The sequence below is a fragment of the Poromitra crassiceps genome (assembly GCF_964638095.1).
Source record: "Poromitra crassiceps genome assembly, chromosome: 15".
NCBI classification, from domain to species: domain Eukaryota; kingdom Metazoa; phylum Chordata; class Actinopteri; order Beryciformes; family Melamphaidae; genus Poromitra; species Poromitra crassiceps.
Window position 1 is genome coordinate 41,881,917 of NC_139634.1, and position 7,947 is coordinate 41,889,863.

The following is a 7,947-nucleotide window of genomic DNA, read 5'->3' on the forward strand; positions in this document are numbered from 1 at the left end:
TGTGTGTGTGTGTGTGTGCGTGTGTGTGTGTGTGTGTGTGTGTGCCTCAACAGGTGTGTGTGTGTGTGTGTGTGTGTGCGCGTGAGCGTGTGCGTGTGCGTGATGGCATGTGCAGTAATTGCCATGCAATCATAAACACCTGCAATTGCCAATTACAGTGTGTTTGCATTTCTGAATGTGTGTATGTGCATCTGTGTGTGTGTGTGTGTGTGTGTGTGTGTGTGTGTGTGTGTGTGTGTGTGTAACCTCGTCAAAGCTGCTGCCCAGTCTTTCCAACATACAGAAGCTATCATGTTGGTTCAGAGTGGAATGAAAACTCAGTGATTAACTAGCCACGCGACACACTCTCTCTCTCTCTCTCTCTCTCGCTCTCTCCACACACACACACACACACACACACACACACACACACACACACACACACACACACACACACACACACACACACACACACACACACACACACACACACACACACACACACACCTCTCCTCCCTCACACAGCAGAAACACTTCCTTGTAATAGCCCTGCTAGCTGCTAGGCTATTAATAGCAGCAATAGTCCTGGTATTGCTATTGATTTCCATTCAGGCCGGACTGCTGATCTGTCACTGGCCGTCGGCCCGCGTCTCTCCGCTCACATTCATCGTGAAGCTGCAGTGACGGGTTGAGCTCACTAGGGGGCAGGCTTTCACCCATTTGCACAGCAACACTGCCAAGGCTGGGGCTTCTCTCCCTGGCCTGTGGAACTCAGTGAGTAGAGTTTGTTCAGTAGCCTACACTGCCAGTCAAAAGTTGTATTTATTTATTTTGATCTATTTTGATCTTATTTTTTCTCCGGGTTTTGCTCAGATTTTCTCCTCAAATGTACTTGGCCATTTCCCCCTGCTGTCCCAGCCATTGCTCCACCCCCTCTGCCCAGAGTTGTAGACTAGCACATGCTTCCTACGATACATGTGCAGTCGCCAGCCGCTTCTTTTCACCTGACAGCGAGGAGTCCCACCGGCAGGGTGAAAGGGGACAGACAGACAAACGGGGGCGAAAACATAACTCCGTTGACAGAGGTAATAACTAAATGAGCCCAGAAAGGAAAGGTACACTGTCATGGGAAACGTTTTCTCTTTTAAAACAATACACTCAAGGCACTTTGGATAAAAGCGTCCACCACATATCTCAGTTAGTCGGCTGGACACGTGTTGTTTCAAACCAATAGACACTGCAAAACGCGTCATCATTCAGAAGCCACGCCCAAGATGGGGGAAAATACAAGGAAGCACTGCCTGACGACTGCAGCTAGCAAAACAAACCGCGGCTAACCGGGGCGAACGGAGGCACTCTCGTCAGATAGAAATAGTTTTGTGGGGTTTTACAGAGATTTGTTTTTTTTTACAGTTTTCTTTTTAGATAATGTCAAAAGATTATTTCAGTACACTTCCTCCAACGGAGAGTGAAAGGTACATCGAGAAAATTAACTCTGTTGGCCTGGAGCAGTGTCCCTTTTCATTGCCCAAACAAAGCTGGATAAAGGATCCCACACAGTGGCCTGAAGTGAAATACTATGACATGAGCTTTTAGGCATGTTTAAATTAATGAAAATAACGCTGGTCTAACATCAGACAGATGGCATCAGACGCGCTGGTGTTCTCCTATGTCACGTAGTTGCACACAAAGATCATATATATGGAAGATGAACACTCCAACTTACTTTCTTGACAGCTAAATCCACATTTTCTTCTCGCCAATGCTCAATGGCTTCCTTGTTTTGCTCTGGAGTAGGCCTACAACAAAAAAATTATTGGCGATTTCTTACGTTTGTTGTCTGCGCAGCCCACCACACAACAGCTTTTAGCTATGTTTAATTCAAGGAAAATGACGCTGGTGGGATGGGAGTGAACGGATCGATTTCCCCCGTGATGGGCGTGGCCTATTTCATGCAGTGACTCTATTATAGAGAGGAACTCCCTCTGCCCCTCCCGTGAGCCTGGATGACTTATCAATACAATTCTGTGCCATTGACTGATGGATGGATTGAGACTAAGTGATGACTGGATTGATTGCGACTGGCAGACTGAGCCACTTACACTAACTAACTCATGAACTAGCGCATCATTGGAAAATGAGTGATCGTTGATGTGTTGGGTTGTTTGCCTCGTCTGCTATTCTTTGCGGTCATTTAAGGAAAGTAAAAGTCTATAGGCGAGGCCTTCAAAGCAGCTGATACAGGAGTCAGAAACGAGGAAGTGAAGAAGTAATTGAGAGTTTGCAGCAGGCAGACTGAAATCAATGGCCAATGTACAAGTGATGAGGAAGATAGGAGCCTCTCCTCCACATCTTGTGTTTAGTGCAGTCTATGTGGAGGTCCGTGTATTGAGTATCTATCAGTTCTGGTATCGGTGTCAATGCTGTCGCAAGCTACCAAAAAAAACCTCAAAATGCTGGTTGCTTAAAATAAACATAAACCAAAATCTTCCTTTTGTTGGTCGAAAACTGATGGTTAAAAATAAAATGTATACCATTCCAAAATGAGACTTCCACCATTTTTTTGACATCTGCTCTGACAAAATGATTTCTAGCATGAAAACAAAAACCAATATTGAATATCAGTGATCTATAGTCCTTTTCTTTGTAGTAATTCTTTTTAAATTGAGCAACTTTTCCAAGTTTAGCTATTGGAGAAACTGCGCCCTCTGGTTGCAATAGTATCGGTATCGATATCGCCGCTCAAAGTCAACAAAACACAGCGGCAGAAAGCTCTATGTACATGTTGTGACATCGGGTACTCACCACGTGATGAAATAATAATCCATAGTTACGTGAAACGTCATTTTCGTAGCAAATCCCCATCGAGTTACTTCCTTGTTTTCCTGAACACAACGCTCCCGCTGTACACCACATGCTGCCTCCGGGACGCAGGCACAAAAATGCTTAGTCCCAGGAGAGGCCTTTGGAGGGCGGTGTGGGACCAATAGAGGCGACATTCTCCCTGTTTACAAGTCACTGTACTATCTTCAATGACTAAAACGCTGTTATATTAAGGTGAAAACTGATTGCGGCTTAAGTAGTTATAAGTAGTTTTTAGCTATTGACAACAAACATCGGTAGGCCTACCTTTATTCTTTTCTTCACCCTCCCTGCCCCCAAAAAGAAAAAAGTATGTACAGTATGTATGTATGCATGTACTGTATGTATGGGGTTTAGGAATTAGACCCTTGGCCTATTTGTAAAAAAGAAAAATGCTTTACAAATGATGTTTTAAAGATTGTCCATCAACAATCTTAATAATGACATGAGTGTAAACAGTAAACATGTACCCCCCCCCCCCCCAATTTACTGAATAGTGACAAATTCAGAAAGTTTTGTGGAGTTATTGTGGAGAAGATACAGTGATAAACAGGGAGAGTCATTGTATTGGGTTGAGAAAATGGACCTGTAGAGAAATTAAAATTGACAATTAGATTATTAGAGGATTCAGAAGTATATGGGAAAAAAGGGAACCCCTATTTTTTATTTTATTTAATTTATTTTTCATTATCCTGCATGGTTATCCTGTTACTCAATTAGTTTGGACAGAGACATTCGTTTATTTGGGCTGCAAGTCTTATACCTCCACGCCGCTAGAGGGCGCTAGGCGCCTGAGGAATAACCGCGTTAGGCGGCACCACAGAACAATAAACCCTGCGGTGTACGTGACAAGAAGCTGAACTTCTCTCTGCCTCTTTCTTTAAAACCACAGGTTTGTAGGTATTCCTCAAATAACAGACAATGGGATCGTCTAAGAGATAAACATGTACTTCGACAGTTGGAAGTGGTTGTATTGAGTAAAATCGTCCCAGTTGTGAGATTTGGTTAGTAGTGCTCAAAGCTACATGTTGCTAATCTGTTATGCTAGCGATCTGATGCTGGGTAGGTAGCAAGATGGCGGACTGCCTTACTGTATGTCTGTCTGCAAGTCCTTAAACTGAAGAATAACTCTAGCTCCAACCTTACCCCGCTACCGGGGGTAAACCGAAAAGCATTTATCTGGAGCACCTCGAGCAACCCGGAAGTCGTTGTTCCGGGTTGCTTCAGATCAGAGAAGAAGAAGAAGCGGTGCGCCAGATAAATGCTTTTCGGTTTTTGAGAGACAGAAAAGTGGATTTTATGCAACAATTTGGATGCAACAACTAGGTGTCATTAAAAGAAGAGGATGTTTTACATCGGATAGCGTCTTCACTTCACGTGAAGACTCAGATAGGAGCCGGCATTTAGACCTAGACGTGAAAATGTCACAGTGTAAAATGGGAAAATGCGTGACGTTCCCCGGGCGCTAATGCGCTCGTATGAGCCAGAAGCGCCCGGCTAGCGGGGTAAGCTCCAACCATGCCATGAATGAGTTTTACTGTGATGCAAGTTTTGTTTATGTCATAGCTTCACTGAATAGCCTAATAGTAATGACTGAATGATTATGTATAAATCGAATACCAAAGTGGAGATACAGTCATGCATTAGGGGTGGAAATGCAATGTCAATTAGGGTTTGCCACACCATTTATGCACTTTATTTTATTGTTAATTTAATTTGTTTTCGATATCCCACAGACTGATATGCATCTGAAATACTGTAATTCAAGTGTCTAGTAGTTTTACAAGTAAATGGGTTACTGAACAGTAGAGAATATATTTTGAAGTGTTACTGTTTATACTGTAAATGTGTTTTTTTTTGTAATAAAGGATATATAGAGTTAATTACTAAGCTAAAGGTAAATTCTGCTGCATATTATAAATATTTTTATATTTTCTAAATTACTGAACAGAAGTAAAGTATTCTGATATGATACTGTCAGTGACACTATTTGGTTGTCGGTAAAATAGAGAAACCATTTAGTTGTACCTGAACCAGTTTGTTTTGACTATTTGTTAAAAGACAAGAAGTTTTGTGTTAAAAAGTCCGTTGCCATGATATTGAGCATCAATGAAAAGAGTTTTATTGCATTCAGACCAGTGCCCAATTCAGCCTGCCTATTTTTGACGCCTATGCGGAAATTGCATTCTTTCCAAATGGCCAGTGGGGGTCGCAGCTTGTGTAGCACACTCCCGGGAACATCCATTCAACTATATGGGAAACGAGCCAACTTCTCTCTCGGTCTATGTCCTAAATAAACACTTTCCAAATTAGTTTATGGTCTGAAAAAACAATTTCAAGTATTTTTCATGCTCTAACGCGCTCCGTTTTCCAAATTATAGCCCCATTTCGAGGAAAATTGACGACAAACATCGGATAATAAGAACAGTAATACTTCCGACCGGTAGAGGCAGCAATGTGCCGCAAGGCATCAGGTAGCAAGTCAAGTCAAGTCATTTATTTATAAAGCACATTTAAAAACTCAAGAGCCGGTGGGAGAGTCAGGGTTTATTGAAGGCTAGGGAGTAAAAGTGTGTTTTTAATCTAGACTTAAATGTTTCCAGCGAGGGAGCAGATCTAATCTCCTGGGGTAGCTGGTTCCACAGCTTGGGGGCCACGGCCGAGAAAGAGCGATCGCCCCTCGTTTTGAGTCTGGTGCGGGGGGGGACCAGCCGAGCCTGGGAGGAGGATCTTAGAGACCTGGGTGCTGAATGGGGGGTTAGCAGCTCTGTAATGTAGGGGGGTGCTGCACCCGATAAAGCCTTAAAGGCCAGGAGGAGGATTTTAAAGTTTATCCTAAATGGGACTGGGAGCCAGTGTAGGGATGCTAGAACTGGGGTGATGTGCTCTCTTTTTCTGGTGCCGGTAAGAAATCTAGCTGCAGAGTGTTGGACCATTTGGAGGCGGGACATGGCAAGTAATAGTTGAGCAAATTATCAGAAAATAGCGTTACTTTATGATATTTTAATAATGTTAGTAGACACACGTAACTATATAGATACCATACATCTAAGGTCCATAACATGGCGGACCATTTAACGTTATTTATACCGTTAGGTAAAGCCTTAAGCCTTCTCTGTATTCAGACCATTCAGACCATTGGATTCAGCACAGAAACCGGAGTACGTTGTAACGTTTTAAATAGAGTCACGTTATAAACAACTAACCAACGCTGGGGGTCCGTATGGAAACAGTGTTACTCGAAATGGTTAAAAGTTCAATCAATTTGGTCATTCAGTGCCGTTTTACTGCAATGTAAAGTAAGTAGCGTTAGCCGCTACATTAGCCAAAGTAGCTGACTACCCATAATGCATTATGGCGATAAGGTAGACAGGGCAAATTCGGAAACTCCCCCGGCAGCCGCTAGGGGCAGCCGTCCCCTCCCCTCGTACTTCCGTGTAGCATAATTCATTCAACCAATCAAACGAAATCAAACAATATCCTGAAGTGAGCTTCATTTTGCTGTGTCAAAGTCAATGAGCTATGTTGGTCCATTATATATAGGTCAATGATTCAGACTGAATAGTCTTATGTCTATGTTCATAGAAGACAGAACAATAAACCATGCGGTGTACGTGACAAGAAGCTGAACTTCTCTCTGCCTCTCTTTTTTAAAACCACAGCGCAACACCACAGGACCATTAAATTGCTCACCCTGACACCAACCAAGTTAGGGAGGCAACATCATCACGAAAGTCTTCTGCCCTGCATGTCTCCAGTAACCATGCGGCCATGCAACCACTGCAGCCTGTTCTCACATGTAGTCGATAGAGCCGAGGAGACGCCTGACAGCTGCACAGGGGGCCGAAGCACTTTCTCTCAGTCAAATGGGAGACTTCTGTAGCTTGTTTCTCTGGGACATCATCCATGTCTTTCTGGAGGCCACTGTTCTTCTCAGCAGGTTTGTCAGAACACGCTGTGCGGGAGTCACCCTTATTCTGTCTGAGAAAGGTTTCTGTCCACACACGTCATCTGTCAACCTGTGTAAGAAGTCTCTATCATAGACACTCGCTCTGTCCAGCTGCTTCAGACTGACAACCTGTGTAAGAAGTCTCTATCATAGACACTCGCTCTGTCCAGCTGCTTCAGAGGGATATTTTCTTAGGATAAATTGGATTTTTTTCTCTCTCTTTTTTTTTGTTGCTATTCTTTCATCTTTCATTTATGGCTGTTTTTTCTTTTTCTGTCTTCAAACGAATAGTTTCATGGATATTAAGGCTGAAAGATATCGACAAAAAACTATGATTCAAAAATCAATTTTCTTGACAGGCAAGCAAGGCAAGTGTTTGTACATTTCATACACAGGCAATTCAAAGTGCGTTACATAAAACAGATCAAAAGAAAAGAGCAGCAGAGTGTTACAAGGTCAAATATAGGATCCAAAAGGTCACAGTGCACAATTATTAGCAGAATGTCAGTGATGTTTGTTTTTAGAACTTTAAAATTGTTTAAAGAAACATGCTTCTGTTAATAAGAAGGATTTACTGAGTTTGAGTATGATGAACGGTGTTCAGTAATATTGAGCTTGATTCATAGGCAGTGTTGGGAGTAACCCATTATAAAATAACACGTTACTGTAATCGCAATACATTTGTCTGTAATGAGTAGTCTAAGGCATTACAGTCCTTAAATCCAGTAATCACATTACAGTTACTATTCAATCACTTATCGCAGGGGTTTCCTTCATATAGGAACCCCACACCAAAACATGCAATATCCTGGTCACTGATGTGGTTCCTCCTCTGGTCGTTAGGGGCGCCTGTTCGGAGGGAGGGGAACTGGTTGGAATAGCGTGATCCTCCCACGTGCTATGTCCTACCGGTGAAGCTTCCCCTGTCAGGTGAAAAGAAGCGGCTGGCTACTGCCCATGTCTCGGAGGAAGCATACATGGAGCCAGTTTCGGCTCTCCCCAGATTGGCAGAGGGTGGAGCAGCAGCAACCAGGATAAATAAATTAAAATTAGCACTAACGGGATAGAAATCGGGGAAAAAATGTTTATAAAAATAAATCACTTATGACATTAATTGCATAAGTTCTTCAATTATCTGAAGGATCAGGATGGAATCT